The sequence below is a fragment of the Bos indicus x Bos taurus genome, chromosome 9, assembly GCF_003369695.1.
Source record: "Bos indicus x Bos taurus breed Angus x Brahman F1 hybrid chromosome 9, Bos_hybrid_MaternalHap_v2.0, whole genome shotgun sequence".
Lineage (NCBI taxonomy): Eukaryota > Metazoa > Chordata > Mammalia > Artiodactyla > Bovidae > Bos > Bos indicus x Bos taurus.
This window is the reverse complement of record NC_040084.1, coordinates 17,610,227-17,630,826: the sequence shown is the minus strand read 5'-3', so window position 1 is coordinate 17,630,826 and position 20,600 is coordinate 17,610,227. Positions and strand designations below refer to the sequence as shown.

Below are 20,600 nucleotides of genomic sequence, written 5' to 3'. Positions count from 1 at the left end.
ATGCTTTAAAAGCTAATCAATGACACTAAGAAACTGAATAGATTATAGGCTTCAAAAAACATCTATTATAAATCCAGATGTGTATAACTAGCTGTTAATAATAATTTTCTAAATCAACTTATCAAATTTACAACTAAAACCACATCAATTTATTATCATAGGGAATCACAGTTATTTATCAGTTATTTCCTAATAACATAATTAGCTAAGACTCCCATCTTTTGTAACTCTTTAATACCATTTACTATATGTCCCATTTTTTATAACATTTTTCTTTGTACTTGAAATAAAGAGTGCTCTTAGTTAAGTTCTAAAAAAACTTCTGTTGAGTATTTCATGGATGATGTAGTTGTTTACTTACCATTTTTCCTTAATATGTAATCTTTAGGGGATAGCTTAAAGAGAAGATAAATTTCACAATAAAATGGACTTTACACAGTGGGGATGAAGTGAAGTTATGACAGGCTGCAGACTCTGGAGCCCAACACTTGCCTGAGTTAAATCCCAGCTCCATGCTTATTAACTTGTACTAACAACTTACTAACCTTTTATTTCTCAGCTTACATTTCTGCAAAATAGTGACTGGACAGCAGCACCTACATAGAGTCCTTCATATGAAGTTAAGACAGCAAAAATGATTAACACAGGGCCAGTCCCCCAGTATGCCAGCAAATTTGGAGAACTCAGCAGTGGCCACAGGACTGGAAAAGGGCAGTTTTCATTCCAATCCCAAAGAAAGGCAATGGCAAAGAATGCTCAAACTACCGCAAAATTGCACTCATCTCACACGCTAGTAAAGTAATGCTCAAAATTCTCCAAGCCAGGCTTCAGCAATACTTGAACCGTGAACTTCCAGATGTTCAAGCTGGTTTCAGAAAAGGCAGAGGAACCAGAGATCAAATTGCCAACATCCACTGGATCATGGAAAAAGCAAGAGAGTTCCAGAAAAACATCTATTTCTGCTTTATTGACTATGCCAAAGTCTTTGACTGTGTGAATCACAATAAACTGTGGAAAATTCTTAAAGAGATGGGAATACCAGACCACCTGACCTGCCTCTTGAGAAACCTGTATACAGGTCAGGAAGCAACAGTTAGAACTGGACATGGAACAACAGACTGGTTCCAAATAGGAAAAGGAGTACATCAAGGCTGTATATTGTCATCCTGCTTATTTAACTTATATGTAGAGTACATCATGAGAAACGCTGGGCTGGAAGAAGCACAAGCTGGAATCAAGATTGCCGGGAGAAATATCAATAACCTTAGATATGCAGATGACACCACCCTTATGGCAGAAAGTGAAGAGGAACTAAAGAGCCTCTTGATGAAAGTGAAAGAGGAGAGTGAAAGAGGAGAGCTTTAAGTTGGCTTAAAGCTCAACATTCAAAAAACTAAAATCATGGCATCTAGTCCCAACATTTCATGGGAAATAGATGGGAAAACAGTGGAAAAAGTGTCAGACTTTATTTTTTTGGGCTCCAAAATCACTGCAGATGGTGACTGCAGCCATGAAATTAAAAGATGCTTACTCCTTGGAAGGAAAGTTATGACCAACCTAGACAGCATATTAAAAAGCAGAGACATTACTTTGACAGCAAAGGTCCATCTAGTCAAGGTATGGTTTTCCCAGTGGTCATGTATGGATGTGAGAATTGGACTGTGAAGAAAGCTGAGTGCCAAAGAATTGATGCTTTTGAACTGTGGTGTTGGAGAAGACTCTTGAGAGTCCCTTGGACTGCAAGGAGATCCACCCAGTCCATTCTGAAGGAGATCAGTCCTGGGTGTTCATTGGAAGGACTGGTGCTAAAGCTGAAACTCCAATACTTTGGCCACCTGATGCGAAGAGTTGACTCATTGGAAAAGACTCTGATGCTGGGAGGGATTGGGGGCAGGAGGAGAAGGGGATGACAGAGGATGAGATGGCTGGCTGGCATCACCGACTTGATGGACATGAGTTTGAGTAAACTCCGGGAGTTGGTGATGGACAAGGAGTCCTGGCGTGCTGTGATTCATGGGGTTGCAAAGAGTGAGACACGACTGAGCGTCTGAACTGAACTGAACTGAAGGCCTGCAGTAAGTGTCCATTAAGTGTTAAATATTACAATTTAGGATAGTAATATAAAAGCATCGAAGGTTTTATGTTTAATTCATTGACCCTTGAGATGTTAAATATTAGAAATAAAATCATTTGTCTAGAGTTAATACAGTCCTTTTAGAGGACAGTGCTGAGAAGGAAAGTTCAGCACAAAGGGTTTTTCCACTGTATGGCTGTGAAGTAAGACTGTCTCCTTGATGTGACTGAGATCCATACAAGAGCAAAGACTAAGTGTACAGCCATTAGGATGATTTAAAGTTCTGTGAATATTATAATAAAATGATCTCCATTCTTCCTTTCATTAGGGTTAGGGTTGCCCTTTTGTAAATGCAGGGAATTTTGAGAGAGGCTGAACTGGAGCCTGGGCTTTTATCATGTATAAGGTGACTGCAGTAGAAACCAGAAAAGGGCTTGTCAACACCTCCACCATCCTTTTCTACTCTATAGTGCCTCTTATCTCTATTTCAGGGACAGGAGGGCAGAAATAAATTTCCCAGATTCCTCTACAGTTAGGATTTGGGATGTGATCTGAGCTCTGCCAGTTAGGGCACTCATTTGGGAACTGGATGCAGCAGTATATTTTGGAATCAGAGAAGCAGGGCACAGGGCATGCACTTCATGCACTTTGTTGGCGCAGTCTGTGGCAGAAGTGGCATGATTCTGGCATATCTTGCAGCTGGTTCAGAGGACTCCTTCATCTCCAGGTTCTTAAACCCAGTAGAAGCAGCAGGATACTATTTTGGTGACCCACTGGCTTAGGGAGTCATTCCTATTAACTCAAGGTTTCCCAAAGGTGCTTGGATTTATATATTCACCTGGAGGATTTGCCAGAGCTCAGTGCCACATTGAAGTACTGGATTATCCAGGAGCAGAAATGCCTACCCATGTGCCCAATAAATTTGCCTATTTGACCTGCACAGGAAACTGAAGAACCTTTGAGAATGCTAGTGAATTATTATAAAATTAGGTCACCACCTGTAATTTCTAATTACACAGTGCTGATGACAGTTCCAGATGCAGCTCCCTGCCTCTGACACTTGGTAAGGCAGGTCCTGATCGGGGGAGTTTGCATTTGCCTAGGATACTGCAGTGTGCTTCCCCTGTCCAGGTCAGGCTATGTCAACTTGCTGGCTCCATGCCATCATTTTGTTCTTAGAATTCTGATTACTGAACTGGTCACAGGACATCATGCCAGTGCACTGGACTGACACCATGCTGATATGGCAGGGGTTTTGAGGGCCCCAGTAAAAACACAACATTTCAGAGAATGAACCCCAGAAATTCAGGTGCCTGGTGTACTTGGCAAGTCTTGGGGTCTGACACATGTTGGAACTACACTCCCCAAATGAAAAACATGTTGCTTTAGATGTAGCTCCCATCACTAATAAAAAGATACAATACTTGATGTGCCTCTGGATATCTGAGGCAACATATATCCCTTTGGTTTTTTTACTTAGATGTATAGATTGAGAAATCACAAGGCTGTGAACTGCAAGAGGGGCCCAGAAGAGCATATAAAGATCTCTAGAAGCTGAGGAAGAAGTTTGTTCCTCTAGGTGACTAACAAGAATGGATCTCACGACCAATAAGAGCCAATATCCCAGAGTTAATCAGTATACTCTGTGAATTCTGTAGCCATGACCCTAATCAGATAATCACAACGGAGGTTCTTTTTATGGGGGGTTTGGGGAGAAAGGCATAACTTTCTTGACAAGTAAATTTTATCCTTTATAGAAAACAAAAAGAAAGAAAGAAAGAAAGAAAATAACTCTTTGCTTATGCTATTTGGCCCCAGTAAAGATTGAATGAGTTCCTGACTGTGGACACCAAGTGACCACATGCCCAGAGCTGCTCATCTCAACTGGGTGTTATCTAAAATCAGGTATACATGGTAATATTTCATCATTAAGTAGTTGTAATAGATCAAAATAGGGATCAAGCAGGAACGGAAAGCATGGGTAAATTTTCCTTGGGCACTTAGTTCAAACTAGAATACCACTTCATAAAAGGTTGAATAATAGGAAACATGCACTAATCCATGATCAATACACAACATTCCCTCCCCCACAACCAAAATACACAGGTTCAGGAATCAACGTATGAAAGTGAGACTGGGAAGTCTCAATAGACATCTAGTGATTTATGGGCAAAGTGTCATTCCCATCCTTATGGCACTGGATTTCTCCCTAGAGGTATACATAACCAAGTGAAAATGCTTCCTACTGACTGACCCAGCAACAGTTTCATGAACTGGAAGTTGAGATTTCCACCTGGCTACATAGATTTCTTCATGCAACTATGCCACTGGCAAAAGAGAGGCTCCTGGTGCAACTGACTTCAATGTGGAGGAAAATAGGGATTTACAATGTGATGAATCAGGGAAGATTATACCTGGAAGCCGGGGATTTCCCTGTAGGCCTGACACATCCAAGTGGTAGAAGTAAACAGAATACTATAGCCAACTTCATGAGGTCAGACCTTTCAAAGGTGAAACTGTGTATAAATCAACTAAGGTTCTGGCTGAGGACAAAGGGGAATGTGATTGGCAGTAGAAAAAGAAAGTCAGTACAAATCATAGACTCATAACCAGTTGTAGAACTTAAGGCCATGATGGGTTACTTTTTTCTTCCTCTGTGCTTGTGTGTGTGTGTGTATGTGTGTGACTGTGTGCATGTATTTCATAACGTAGGCCATGAATTACAAAGTATCAAATGAGAATTGTGTCTGAACTAGCATGGGGATGATTACTATCACATCACACCACATGAAAGGACCAAAACTTTGAATCCCTCCTTTTGAGAAGAGGTCTATAGATTTTTGTTTACACAGAGCTGGTACGTTATGTCTTCATAACACAGTGCTGTTGCTATTGAGATTTGAGGGAAGTTTGAATACGGGAAAAATGGAGTATATGAATGTTGAATAATTAATAGGAGTGGTGCACAGCTGATAGACTGGAATCACCACTCAGATATTCTTTAAGCACACTTCAAGCACTAAAAAGGCTAATACTCTCCTTCAGAGATGTTTCTGGATATAATTTAAATGTTTGTAATTAGTACATCTTATTTAAGATATAGTGGAGAATTATTAATACTTGAGGAGAAAGGCATGTTGTAGGGCATCCCTTTTGAATGATGATACAGTTTCCTAGAAGATACAGCAGGATTCTGGAACAGCTGGAAGAATTCTTCCTGAATCAGGAGATTTCTGATGATAAATCTCTACCATCTGGGACTGGAAGCTTTGGAGACTTCTGTCTCTGGGCTGCCTCCATCAGAGTAAAAGCAGCAGCAGGCCTGATTCCGTGGGTGTGTTTTACAAGAAGGGATTTTAAGACAAGTATTAAAACTGGGCTTAATGCTAGTACTAACTCAAAAGATACAGATTCAGTAGAGAAAGAGAAAATATTAAAAAGAACCCAGTAAAGATTCAAGAATATGTGACATAAAAACTCAAGGTGGATGAGCTCAGGAGAACAATGCAGATGACTGAGTAAACAGTTGATATACTTGAATATAAGTCAGTAAAATTTATGCAGCCTGAGGAACTAACCATCTCAGGGACACAGGGGTAATATACCCAGCTCCACTGTAAGTGCAACTGGGGTCCAGAAGGAAAAAAAGGGTCAGAACAGGCAGAAGATGTTTGAAGAAACAATGGCTGAAAACTTCCTGAATCCGGTGAAAGACAGATTAAATGTACATTAAATATACACATTCAAAAATCTCATTAACCCCAAGCAATTAGTATTAAAAAAAAAAAAAAAAAGCCTAGGCATATCATGGCTAAATCCTGAAAACTGTGGATATGGAGACAAACTTGAGAGCAATCAGGGAAAAACGACTCCTTACAGGGAACACAACATTATAGATAACTGTGTGAAATATGTTTTCTTTAATTTCTTTTGTTTTCTTTTTTTATTATTTTTATTTTATTTTATTTTTTAACTTTACAATATTGTATTGGTTTTGCCATATACCAACATCAATCAATTTCTTAATGTTTTGTGTTTTAAGCAAAGGTATCTTGTATTTTTCTTGAAAACTTATTATTTTGTTATTTTATGCTAATACAAGTAAATTACTTTAATTCCATTTTAGACTCAATCACTTTTTAAGTATGTATTTAATATATAACTTTTCTAAGTATGTATTTTTCTTAAACATGTGCAAGAATCTTGGATTAGAAACAACTGAATTATCAATATATTCCTCCTAGAGTAAATAAGATAAATCAACAAACCTAAGAATTGTGGGTGGGAAGTAAAAGAAAATTACATACATCTCCTTTGACTTCCTTTTTGCTTAAAAAAAAAATCAGTCATTAAAGACTAGAAATAAAACATGTACTAAAGTTATCATTATTAAAGTGATACAACTATGCAGCATTTTCATGAATTTTGGGGACACACGATGGATTCTGTAATCAGCTGTGTGTTCTCTAAAATTCCCATCACAGAGCCTCTCAGGATGCTCCCATAACTTAGCATAACTTGTCTCTCTCTGCTGCCATAACTACTATATGACACAACTCTTACTACTACAATTTCCACCTCAGAGAGGTGAGATCATCTAGTCATTTAGAGTTCAGACTCTAGATCCAGACTCCTGTTCAAAACGTGACTCTGCAAACTATTCCCTATATGACCACTGAGAAGTTACCACACTTCTCTTTACCTCAGTTTTCCTATCTGTAAAAGGAGGTGAAGAAGAGTTACAATTTCACAGACTTGTTTTGAAAAATAGATGAGTTAATACATAAGACTTGAAACTGTGCTTGGCACACAGCAATGCCCAGTGAACGTTAGCTATTTTCAACTTCAAGAAAAGATAACAAAACGGAAGTATATAAGAACTTATTGACAACACAGACTCACAGATAGACAAACTTACAGTTACCAAGGGGGAAAGGAGGGAGGAATAAATTGGAAGATTAAGATTGACATAAACACACTACTATATATAAAATAGATAATTAATAATGACCTACTATATACTGTGTATCGGAGAAGGCAATGGCATCCCACTCCAGTACTCTTGCCTGGAAAATCCCATGGACGGAGGAGCCTGGTAGGCTGCAGTCCATGGGGTCGCTAGGAGTCAGACACGACTGAGCGACTTCACTTTTCACTTTCATGCATTGGAGAAGGAGATGGCAACCCACTCCACTGTTCTTGCCTGGAGAATCCCAGGGGTGGGGGAGCCTGGTGGGCTGCTGTCTATGGGGTTGCACAGAGTTGGACACGACTGAAGTGACTTAGCAGCAGCGGCAGCAGGATATACTGTGTATACTGTGCTTAGTCGTGTCCAACTGTGTGTGATCCCAGGGACTGTAGCCCACCGGGCTCCTTTGTCCATGTGGATTCCGCAAGCAAGAATACTGGAGTGGGTTGCCTGCCATTCCCTTCTCCAGGGGATCTTCCCGAGCCAGAGGTGGAACCCGAGTCTCCTGCATTGCAGGTGAACGCTTTACCTTCTGAGCCATAGCACATGGAATTCTACCCCGTGCTCTGTAATGGCCTATATGGGGAAAAATCTGAAAAAGGTGGACATATGTATATGTATAGCTGATTCACTTTGCTATACACTTGAAGCTAATACCACAGTGTGAATCAACTATACCCTAATAATTGTTTTTTTAAAAAATGGAAGTATAAAAATGCCTTAAAAATATCCCAGCTGCAGCTTGATGAAGCCCTTACATCTCTTCTGTCCCATTGCTTCTCTCAAGGAGGAGAAGTGCAGGCATGACAGGGTTCCCGATGGATGGGCCAAAGAAGGAGCAGGCTGGGTACCGGCACACAGGACCTGCTTCTTCGGCCTGAGTTCCCAGGGAACTTCATCTCTTTGTGATTACAGTGGTTAAGACACTCTCAGAGGTGTCTATCTCCTAAGAGTGCTCAGCTTACAAAACAAAACAAAACAAAAGCAGGGGGGAAGGATGATGTTAGGAGAAACAAGGTATGGCCAAGAACACCAAGAGCAAGCTCTATTTTTGGCCAGAGATGGGCACATATGTCTGACACAGGTACATACCAACCCTTTAAAAGAAACTTCCACATAAGCCTCCATCATAGTAGGATTTCTGCTCTAAAGACTGTGCACAGTCTATCAGCAGAATTCTGGAAACCTCAGAGGTACCACTAAGTGAAAATCTATAAGCTAGAGCTTGACAAGTTTCCAAAGGGGAGACCTAGCTTTGACAACACTTGTCGGGGTGGGTAGTGAGGCTTATAAGACCAAAGAAGTGTGTTTAGAAAGACAGTAATAGTAGACAAGTTCAGACTTTGTCAGAAGAACAGCAAGAAGTAATAGGCACTCTGGCAAGCAAGTTCAACACATGAAAGGAGGCTCTGAGGAGAGGTTGTGATTTGAAGAACCGTGATCCAGCTGTAGACTGCAGGAGCTCAGTTTTGAGGATAAACTAAGAAACGGAGAAGGCTGACAATGCAGGGAACCAAGCAGAGGGAAGTAAGACAGGACTCAGTTCCCGTGCCTGCCAGAAAGAGGCAAGGCCCAACGTATGTTTACTGAACTAGAATGTGAGGTTAAGCAGCTCTAGAAACATGACTGACTGAAATGAAATTATCCAGGGCTCCTGAAATCCTTGCCATAGGACGGCTGGGAGCCCAGGGCTTGAGGAAGAGCTAAGCACACAGATATGGTTCAACTGACTGCTGGGACAACAGGTAGAAGGGGCAAAGCCCAACTATGTGATGACACTCAAATACTGTGTGTATCATGGAGCTTCAAAATAAAGCAAGGCTTCTAAAAAAAAAAATCAAAAGGTAGGCAATTATTTGATTAGGTTAGAGCAATGAGGACAAAGAAGGGGTGGTTTCACTGTGAAAAAATGGTGGTATTGAGCTAACAGATGACAAAAAAGTCATGTATTTATTATACTTTCCATTTTTTCCATTCAAAGGGATGGTCTTCAATTTGGAGATAATAAACAATAATAAAAATAGGAGATAATATGAAACAGAATTAGAAGTTCAAATTCAGTGATTACTGGGGTAGAAAAGATATAAGTACTTTGTAAAGCTGCAGATGGGATGGAAAAATACTGTGAGAATTGAACTAATTGAACTAAATTCAATGTTTAATGAATTATATCCTAAAGCATACAAAGTACTTGAAGATTAATTGATAATATATTCACGATAACTTCTGAGAACTCAGAAAAAGGCCCTAATGGAATAGAAATGAGCGACTGATACATGGATTTCAAAAAAATATGAAAGTAGATGTCTCAACTCATAGAATAATGTATATGTGGACACCGGGACAATTCTAGGACACTACTATGTAGAAAATTCTTGATAACTAAGAGAAACATACAGAGTCCAGGAGGAAAGTACATCAGTTAATAAATATCAAGCATACTACCCTGATATAAGCATGCTCTGGGAGCTGGTGATGGACAGGGAAGACTGGCGTGCTGCAGTCAGTGGAGTCGCAGAGTTAGACATGACTGAGTGACTGAACTGAACTGATACTACCTTAACTCCTATCCTATTAAGATAGAGTTGCTATATTCAATCAAAATAAGTCCCAGACATAAAATGCATTGATTTCAACAAAGGCTCTGAGCAAGCCTTTAGGATTTCTTGTGGATACAATAGGGGCCACATGAGTTTCAGGCTGGATGAATGAACTGCCTATGAATTATATGACCGGACTGTAAGTGCAGAGCCTCCTGTAACATCATGCTACACCATTTGACCCTTTAGTCACATTTTTAATTAATATTTTCAACCAAATATTGTAAATAAAAATGTAAACCATGTGATACTAGGCAAGAGAGCTGATGCTGTGGTAGCAAAATTAAAACAGTAAAACAAAATGATAATAATAATAAATATAAATGAACTCCCTAAGCTATAATCACTGGTCCTAACTAAGTGAAATTTAATATGGATGTATATGAAGTTATGTTTACTTAAATTCCTATAGCCTGCTGAAAACAAGAACTGCAATTATAGATACTGAACATATCTTTTTTTAATATGCTAAGAACTTACCCAAGATGCAGCTAAGGACAATTAATGTCCAGAAAAATCCAAAAGCATCCAAAAGCCCCCCCAAAGGGAACAGTGGCACCTTCATAAAATTCATTATATTTCCTAGAAGATTTCTTCTGAAGGCTTGGACACGAGACAGGCAATGGTTTCCATGAGACTCTGTCGTTTTGTTCAAGCCAATGCGACTGAGAATCTGGAAAGCTCTGGGGCCCTACCCTACAAACTTTAGAACAGCCATCTGCCTATATGCAGAGTGGATCTTGCTTATTCATGACCAACTTCTCAACGGCAGCAGATTAACTGAACAAATTTTCATTTCCTTATCATTGGGGACTGTGTGACATTTGAATGGAAGTCAAAAGTAAATAATAATAAAAACATGGCATTTTACATGCTCAAAATGATCTGAGGGGGCTGCGGAAATCATCTGCCTTCTCATTTAATCAGCTGGTTTGTATCCTTGAGTCACTGACATGTTTTTTAAAATGTACACTCACTGTTAATAAGAGGTACACCCTATGACACTTCAGAAAAGTGGGTGCTGGCATGTTCACAACTGAATTCTGTGAAACAAATTCTGAAGAAAACAGTTTGAGATCAAAGGTATATAATTATCACTGAATAACTGAGCAAGTGGTATAGATTGGTTATATGGAAGGACTGCCCTGCATATGCATTAGGTTGCTGAACCATGCCTTCTATTTCCATGATCTCTATTTGCATAACTCCACTAATGAAGGAAACTAAGTTAAACCAACTAAAAACGTCTATCAGAACAAGAACTATGCTGGTTTCTTCTAAGAATATTCTTAGAAGAATACGCTTCTTAGTAAATTCTTAGCAAATTCTTCTAATTTGCCTAAGAATTTTGATAAAAGAGTTGGGATACTCCATCCAAGAACCCAATAATATTGATAGTGGTATTCCCCATTTTTAACAGTATTTGAAAAATAAAGCAAGTAAGACTCAGAAATGTTAAGGTGACATGGTGAGTGGCGAAATCTAGTACTAAATTCAGATTTTTTAAAAACCTGAATGCCTTTTATTGTTGCTGCCAGTAATAAACCTTACAGGGTAACACAGCAACAGAGTAACAGAAAATAATACCAGTAAAACTACCCCACAGTTTATTAAGCTTTTATGTAGCACTGTACAATGCTTAGTGTTTATATATCATCTAATCTTCAAAACAACCCTAGGAGGTATAATCTTAATTGAAAAAAAAAAAAAAGAAAGAAAAAAAATCTTAATTGAAATAAGAGGGTCTCAGTTGAGAGAGAGTAATTTGTTCAAAGTTAGATATATATCCTAAGAACCAGAATTCTCTTGTGCTATTAACCACTGTATGCCTAAAGCTACCATGCAGACATAATGAATGTGAAAGACCCCAAGAGCATTCATGCAGAATGTTCAATCACTTGCCACATTTTCATAAGAATGTTATCACCCCACCGAATTAAGGAGACAACTGCGGTACTGTGCACCACCAATTTGTGTTAACAGACCAACACCGGAAACAAGCTGAACTGTGAGGTAAAAAGACTCAAATACACAGGTACAGATGGTATCAGCCTTAAGTATGGGTGGACAGTGAACCGCTTCCTACTTCCCCGAAGCATATAACATTATACTTCACCCCTTTTGTTGTTCTCCTTGTTCAATCGCAAAGTCATGTCTGATTCTGTGACCCCAGGGACTGTAGCACGCCAGGCTTCCCTGTCCTTCACTATGTCCCAGAGTTTGCTCAAACTTATATCCATTGAGTCAGTGATGCCATCCAACTGTCTCATCTTCTGTCACCCACTTCTCTTCCTGCCTTCAATCTTTCCCAGCATCAGGGTCTTTTCCAATGAATCAGATCTTTGCATCAGGTGGCATCAGCTGGTATCAGAAGATATCAAGGGAACATTTCATGCAAATATGGGCAGAATAAAGGACAAAAATGGCAAGAACCTAACAGAAACAGAAGAGATTAAGAAAAGGTTCCAAGAATACACAGAAGAACTATACAAAAAAGTTCTTGATGTGGTCATGCACCTAGAGCCAGACATCCTGGAGTGTGTCGTCACGTGGGCCTTAAGAAGCATTACAACCAACAAAGCTAGTGGAGCTGATGGAATTCGAGCTGAGCTATTTCAAATTCTAAAGATGATGCTGTTAAGTGCTGCACTCAATATGTCAGTAAATTTGGAAATCTTCACCCCTTTATTTCCCTATTTTTCTATAGAGAACATGCATTAATCATATAAAGAAAGAAAACCAAAGTCTGTTTAGAACAAATATGTGTGTGTGTATGTATATGTTCTAGGTAATCTTACTCTAGGAAATCTGGGAAAATAAATAAACGGGCATGATAACCCTCTTCCCATAAATGTTACAAGCACATCTATAAAACTTTTGGAACAACCCATTATTCAGCCATACAAACTGTAGCTATTAATATAAATCTGGATTATCAGGATGGAGGTGACCTAGTAGCCAAGCAATTTAGAGTTAGAAATGTCCAGGGAATTGCCCTCTGGAACTAATCAAGGCTTATAAAACATATGAAGGGCCCTGCCACCTCCCTAGCTCTCCAGGGTCTGAGCAGTGTAGACCTGTGCTGTGGAACAGAAGTTGTTTTACAAAGATCTTAGAAATTCAATGTAACAAGAGTGAAGGTAAACAATCCAAACTCAATTTAAGTCAAAATAAACAATTTTCACAGGTTCTCACTCAAATGGAAAAATACATACTACAAAAAATAAATATGCTGTATAGTTTAGAGTAAAAGTTATGGCTACATTAATTACCTAAAATGATGTGATTTTTTTTGTTGTCCTTATAGCGGCACTGCACAACATGCGGGATTCTGATTGCTCAGCCAAGGATCGAACTTGTACCCCCTGCACTGAAGTGTGGAGTCTTTTAACACTGGACTGCCAGGAAAGTCCTAATATGATGTTTTTAAATAACTGGATGTGTTAAGATTCCCTATGAGGTAGGAGAATATTTATGAAAGTGTCAGGACTGTCAAGAACAGGGCACAATAAAAAACTATTTCTTTAACAAATTAAAGTTCTAATAGTCAAAAGGAAATGGTTATACATGTATTCATTCTTCATAGCAAATATTGACCGAGTGTAGTCATGTGCTAGTGCCTGAGCTAGTCCCCATTGTCACTTAGATTCAATGAAGGAGAAAATAAGATTACTTTTGCTTCAGTATTTACTTCTCTTTACAGTTGGCAAGATAAGCTTAAAAGCTTTCAAAATGCAATCCAGTTTGATTCTGATGTGAAAGGATTCTTCTCAAAAACTTTTTGGAGTGAACATGTCACTGGTGTATTTGTATCATGAATGAGGGTAGAGAACATTTGAGAAATTGAGCATTGGCTTTAAAGAAAGAGCACTGTAACAAGACTGCTGGATTAGATATAAAGCTGGTTAATATCCTAAAGGACAAACCCCTACCATAACTGCCAAGCTAGTCGTTTTGTTTTCTTTTTTTAAAGCTTTGAAAGGTTTTACGCATATACGCATTAATGCAAATGGCTATGCCTAGCACAGCTTACCTGTTCAGCTGTAAAGAAATCATTTGCATCTATACTAGACAGCAATCTATGTGTTAATATGGAGTTTTACAGAGTCAGGGCTCTGATGAAGTACATTCCCAGACATTTCAATTATTCCTGGGTTACTACCCTGTTAGATAAGGCCTTAGTGTATCACTGAGATGATCAGCCAATCATTTGCCTTATTCCTAGTCTTTGGTAATGTATCTTAACACTATATAAAGCAATATATTTTAATGCACTGTTGAATTCTTAAGAGGGAAAGAGGGATCCTCAGAAGCCAAAAGAAAAAAGAGGAAATACAGGAAAACAAGACAAAATCAGATAATTATCTTTTAGAAATGGGTATGGTGGGGATGCCTGTCAGCAAACCTGTCAGCAACCAAGTACTGACAAAACAGAATTCTCAACTAATGCCTGGGCCCTTCTAACATGCAGGAAAGCCTGAGATTCCCTAGGTTAAGCCCACAGAGCTTACGTACTAAGGAAAGGTGGTCTGGAGAACATCTACTAGCAAGACAATCTTCCAAATTAGTAATAATATTAGTGGTAGCCTAGTAATAGTCTCCTGGAAGAATGCACAAAGTCAACCATGTTTACATGGGATCTGTATTTTAAAATTATACTACTGAGTATCCCATGAACACCAAGCTGAGAACAGCTATTTCTTCTGGCAACTAGAAGATGCAAACACAGAAACACTTTAAGATATACAGTTTGATTATTTGATGCACTTGCTACTGTGAAATGATTACTACGGTAGGGTTAGGGAACACCTCCATCATCTCACATAATCATGATTTATTTATTTATTTTTTGTATTGAGAATTTAAGATCAACTCTCTTAAGGAATTCCCTGGTGATCCAGCAGTTAAGACTTTGGCCCTTCCACTGCAGGGGTTATGAGTTTGATCCCAGATCCCTGGTTTGGGAACTAAGATTCTGTAAGCAGCGCGGTGCAGCAAAAAAAAATACTCTCTTAGCCTCTTTCAAGCATATAATACGATATGATTAACCAAAATCGCTATGCTGCACATTAGATCCCCAGAACTTGTTCAACTAATGGCTGGAAGCATGTACCCTTTGACCAACATCTCCCAAGTTCTCTCCTCATATATCTTGGTAAACGCCATTCAACTCTCTGTTTCTATGACTTCAGCTTTTTAAGGATCTGCTTATAAGTGATATCATATGGCATTTGTTTTTCTCTGACTTATTTCACTCAGCATAATGCCCTCTGGGTCCATCCATGTTGTCAAAAACTGGCAGGATTTCCTTCTTTCTTATGACTGAATAATATTCCACTGCATGTACATATACCACATCATCTTTACCCATTTATCTGTAGGCAGAACCTTAGGTGTTTCCTTCTTCATCTTGGCCATTATGAATATTGGTGCAAATGAACCAGGAACACAAACACTCTTCAAGACCCTGATTCCATTTTCTTTTGGATGTGTGCTCAGAAGTGAAATTAACAGATCACACAGGTAGTTCTGTTTTTAACTTTTTGAGGAACCTCCAACGTATTTTCCATACTGACCATGTAGTTTACACTCCCACCAACAGTGCACCAGGATTCCCTTTTTTTCTACATCCTTACCAACACGTGCTATTTCTTAACTGTATTTTTTTTTAATAACAGCTGTTCTAAGTGTCATATCTTATGTGTGAGGTGATATCTCCTTGTAGTTTTTGTTTTGCATCTCCCTGATGATTCGTGCTTTTTTGCATTTCTTTTCCATGGGGATGGTCTTGATCCCTGTCTCCTGTACAGTGTCACGAACCTCATTCCATAGTTCATCAGGCACTCTATCGATCAGATCTAGGCCCTTAAATCTATTTCTCACTTCCACTGTATAATCATAAGGGATTTGATTTAGGTCATACCTGAATGGTCTAGTGGTTTTCCCTACTTTCTTCAATTTAAGTCTGAATTTGGCAATAAGGAGTTCATGGTCTGAGCCACAGTCAGCTCCCGGTCTTGTTTTTGCTGACTGTATGGAGCTTCTCCATCTTTGGCTGTAAAGAATATAATCAATCTGATTTCGGTGTTGACCATCTGATGATGTCCATGTGTAGAGTCTTCTCTTGTGTTGTTGGAAGAGGGTGTTTGCTATGATCAGTGCATTTTCTTGGCAAAACTCTATTTGCCCTGCTTCATTCCGTACTCCAAGGCCAAATTTGCCTGTTACTCCAGGTGTTTCTTGACTTCCTACTTTTGCATTCCAGTCCCCCTATAATGAAAAGGATATCTTTTTTGGGTGTTAGTTCTAAAAGGTCTTGTAGGTCTTCATAGAACCATTCAACTTCAGCTTCTTCTGCATTACTGGTTGGGTCATAGACTTGGATTACTGTGATAATGAATGGTTTGCCTTGGAAATGAACAGAGATTATTCTGTCGTTTTTGAGATTGCATCCAAGTACTGCATTCTGGACTCTTGTTGACCACGATAGCTACTCCATTTCTTCTAAGGGATTCCTGCTCACAGTAGTAGATATAATGGTCATCTGAGTTAAATTCACCCATTCCAGTCCATTTCAGTTCGCTGATTCCTAGAATGTTGACGTTCATTCTTGCCATCTCCTATTTGACCACTTCCAATTTGCCTTGATTCGTGGACCTGACGTTCCAGGTTTCTATGCAATATTGCTCTTTACAGCCTCGGACCTTGCTTCTATCACCAGTCACATCCACAACCGGGTATTGTTTTTGCTTTGGCTCCGTCCCTTCATTCTTTCTGGAGTTATTTCTCCACTGATCTCCAATAGCATATTGGGCCCCTACTGACCTGGGGGTAGAAGGAAATGGCAACCCTGGGGGGTTCCTCTTTCAGTATCCTATAATTTTGCCTTTTCATACTGTTCATGGGGTTCTCAAGGCAAGAATACTGAAGTGGTTTGCCATTCCCTTCTCCAGTGGACCACATTCTGTCAGATCTCTCCACCATGACCTGCCTGTCTTGAGTGGCCAAGTTTCATTGAGTTTAGTTTCACTGAGGCTTCATTCAATGGCTTAGTTTCATTCAGTTAGACAAGGCTGTGGTCCTAGTGTGATTAGACTGACTAGTTTTCTGTGAGTATGGTTTCAGTGTGTATGCCCTCTGATGCCCTCTTGCAACACCTACTGTCTTACTTGGGTTTCTCTTACCTTGTTTTTAAGTTAAAACAAATCATTACCTTGCTTATTTAATGTATATGCAGAGTACATCACGAGAAATGCTGGGCTGGAAGAAGCACAAGCTGGAATCAAGATTGCCGGGAGAAATATCAATAACCTCAGATATGCAGATGACACCATCCTTACGGCAAAAAGTGAAGAGGAACTCAAAAGCCTCTTGATGAAAGTGAAAGTGGAGAGTGAAAAAGGTGGCTTAAAGCTCAACATTCAAAAAATGAAGATCATGGCATCTGGTCCCATCACTTCATGGGAAATAGATGGGGAAACAGTGGAAACAGTGTCAGACTTTATTTTTTGGGGCTCCAAAATCACTGCAGATGGTGACTGCAGCCATGAAATCAAAAAGACGCTTACTCCTTGGAAGGAAAGTTATGACCAACCTAGATAGCATATTCAAAAGCAGAGACATTACTTTGCCAACAAAGGTCCATCTAGTCAAGGCTATTGTTTTTCCAGTGGTCATGTATGGATGTGAGAGTTGGACTGTGAAGAAAGCTGAGCACCAAAGAATTGATGCTTTTGAACTGTGGTATTGGAGAAGACTCTGCAAGGAGATCCAACCAGTCCATTCTAAAGGAGATCAGCCCTGGGATTTCTTTGAAAGGACTGATGCTAAAGCTGAAACTCCAGTACTTTGGCCACCTCATGCGAAGAGTTGACTCATTGGAAAAGACTCTGATGCTGGGAGGGATTGGGGGCAGGAGGAAAAGGGGACAACTGAGGATGAGATGGCTGGATGGCATCAATGACTTGATAGACATGAGTCTGAGTGAACTCCAGAAGTTGCTGATGGACAGGGAGGCCTGGCTTGCTGCGATTCATGGGGTCACAAAGAGTCAGACATGACTGAGCGACTGAACTGAACTGACTGATGATTTGTGATGTTGAGCATCTTTCCATGTACCTGCTGGCCGTATGTATACCCTGTTTGGAAAAAAAGTCTGTTCAGTTCCTCTGCCCATTTTTTTAATCAGTGTGTTTTTTTTTTTTCCTATTGAGTTGTGTAGGTTTTTTTTAATTATTATTATTTTCTCCCATTCTGTAGGTTGCCTTTTCATTTTGCTGATTTTTTTTTTCTCATTTGCTGTGCAGAAACATTTTAGTTTGATGTAGTCCTACTTGTTGAATTTTGCCATGTTGCTTTTGCTTTGGTGTAAGTTATGGGTCTAATTTCAGTTTTCTGCATGTAGTTATCCATTTTACCCAACACAATTTGTTGAAGAGACTATCCTTTCCCTATTGAGTATCCTTGTCCATTGTCAAATACTAGTTGACCATATACATGGGGGTTTATTTCCTCTCTATATTCTGCTCCATTGGACCATGTGTCTGCTTTCATATTAACACCATACTGTATGAATCAATGCAGCTTTGAAAATGTACGATGCCTCTAGATTTGTTCTTCTTTCTCAGGACTGCTTTGGCTATTTGAGGTCTTCTGTGATTCCCCATGGATTTGAGGATTGTGTTTTCTATTTCTGAGAAATATGCCATTAGAATTTTAATAGGGATTTCATTTAATCTAAAAATGGCTTTGGGCAGAATGGGCATCTTAAAAGTATTATTTTTCCTGATTCATGCATATGGATTATTTTTCAATTTATTTGTATTTTCAATTTCTTTCATCAAAGTCTCATAGTTCTCAGTGTACAGATCTTTTACTTCTTTGGTCACATTTATTCTATAGTATTTTATTGTTTCTGATGCTTTTGGGAATAGCACTTTTTTTTTCTCAGGTATTGCATTGTCTGTATAGGAATACAAATGATTTCTGCCTGTTTATATTATATCATGTAACTTTACTGAATTCACTGATTAATTCTAACTCTGTTTTGGTAGAGTCTTGGGGATTTTTTATATATAAGATGCATCATCTGCAAATGGAGAAAATTATTTTTCTTTTATGGCTTGGATGCTTTTTATTTCTTTTTTTGTCTAATTGCTTAATTTTAGAAGAAATGTTTTCAACTTTTCACTGTTGATGTTGGCTGTGGGGTTCTCATATATGACCTTTATTGACTAAGCTAGACAGCATATTAAAAAGCAGAGACATTACTTTGCCAACAAAGGTCAGTCTAGTCAAGGCTATGGTTTTTCCAGTGGTCATGTATGGATGTGAGAGTTGGACTATAAAGAAAGCTGAGCACTGAAGAATTGATGCTTTTGAATTGTGGTGTTGGAGAAGACTCTTGAGAGTCCCTTGGACTGCAAGGAGATCCAACCAGTCCATTCTGAAGGAGATCAGTCCTGGGTGTTCATTGGAAGGACTGATGTTGAAGCTGAAATTTTAATACTTTGGCCACCTGATGTGAAGAACTGACTCAATGGAAAAGACCCCGATGCTGGGAAAGGTTGAGGGTGGGAGGAGAAGGGGATGACAGAGGATGAGATGGTTGGATGGCATCACCGACTCAATGTACATGGGTTTGGGTGGACTCCACGAGTTGGTGATGGACAGAGAGGCCTGGTGAGCTGAGGTTCATGGGGTCACAAAGAGTCAGACATGACTGAACAACTGAACCAAACTGAACACTGAGGTATGTTCCTTCTATATGCAATATATTGAGAGTCTTTATCATGAAAGAATGTATTGTATCAGATGCTTTTTTAGCATCTACAGCGGTAATCATCTGATTTTTATTTTTAGTTCTATTAATATGATGTATCACATTTATTAAATTTGCACATGTTGCCCATGCTTGCATCTCAAGGATCAATCCCACTGTATCACAGTGTATGATTTTTCTAATGTGCTGTTGAACTAATTTTGGTAATATGTTGAGAACTTTTACACATACAATTATCAGGGATATTAGCCTGTTTTCTTTTTCTATGGTGTCCATATCCGGTTGTAGTATTAGGGCAATGGTGGCCTCATATAATGAGTCTGAAGGTGTTCCATCCTATTCAATTAAATGAAAGACTTTGAGACAGACTGGCATCAATTCTTCTTTAAATGTTTGGTAGAATTCACCAGGGAAACAATTATAAGGCTACTCTCAAGGAAAACAACCCAATTTAGTTCTTCAAGATACCTCAGATTAAATTCAGATAAATATGGGCTATTAATAAAACTGACCAAATAAACTTGAAAATAAGCCATCATTCATTAAACAGTAATAACAACAAATTTGGATCTCTGAAGACTTCAGAAATTAATTAAAAAATACAAGCTATAAAATAGGAATAAAAAGACGAGGTTTGCAAAAAAGTAAAAGCAACTGGAACTGAGAAGTTAAATATTAAAAATCAAAAACAGAGTGAAGCTGACAAACAGCAGATTTGTCACAGCTAAAGGGAAAGGTAAGAAAGCTGGGAATGGATATAAAGAAATCATCCAAAATATAAGGGTTTGTTTTCAGGCTGTACTACATGGCATGCAGGATCTTAGTTCCCTGACCAGAGATTGAACCCAAGCCGTCTGCAGTGGTTGCACTGAGTTTTAACCACGGAGCCACCAGGGAAATCCCAAGGATGTTTAAGACAAGAATACAGGTTATGAGATAGAGAAAATAAAATGGAAAAAAAAAACAGAATATATGTTTATTAGAGTTTTGATTTTTTTAAAGAGAGAAACCTAGAGAAGAAACAACATAGGAAAATATAAAGGAAGGAAGTTCTCCAGGTATAAGGAACAACAAGAATTTATAGATAATAGAAGCACAATTATATTAACAGAAAAGAATATCTAGACTGGTAACATAATTCCTCAAGAGCAACAATTAAAGTCATTGTCTTTGGTA

General features: G+C 38.8%; 1 protein-coding gene across 1 annotated transcript in view; it reads right to left on the bottom strand.

Annotated features, from left to right (window-relative positions):
* MEI4 (meiotic double-stranded break formation protein 4) overlaps nt 1-20,600 on the bottom strand; it is a 256,058-nt gene that overhangs the window by 91,832 nt on the left and 143,626 nt on the right. The window lies entirely within an intron of this gene.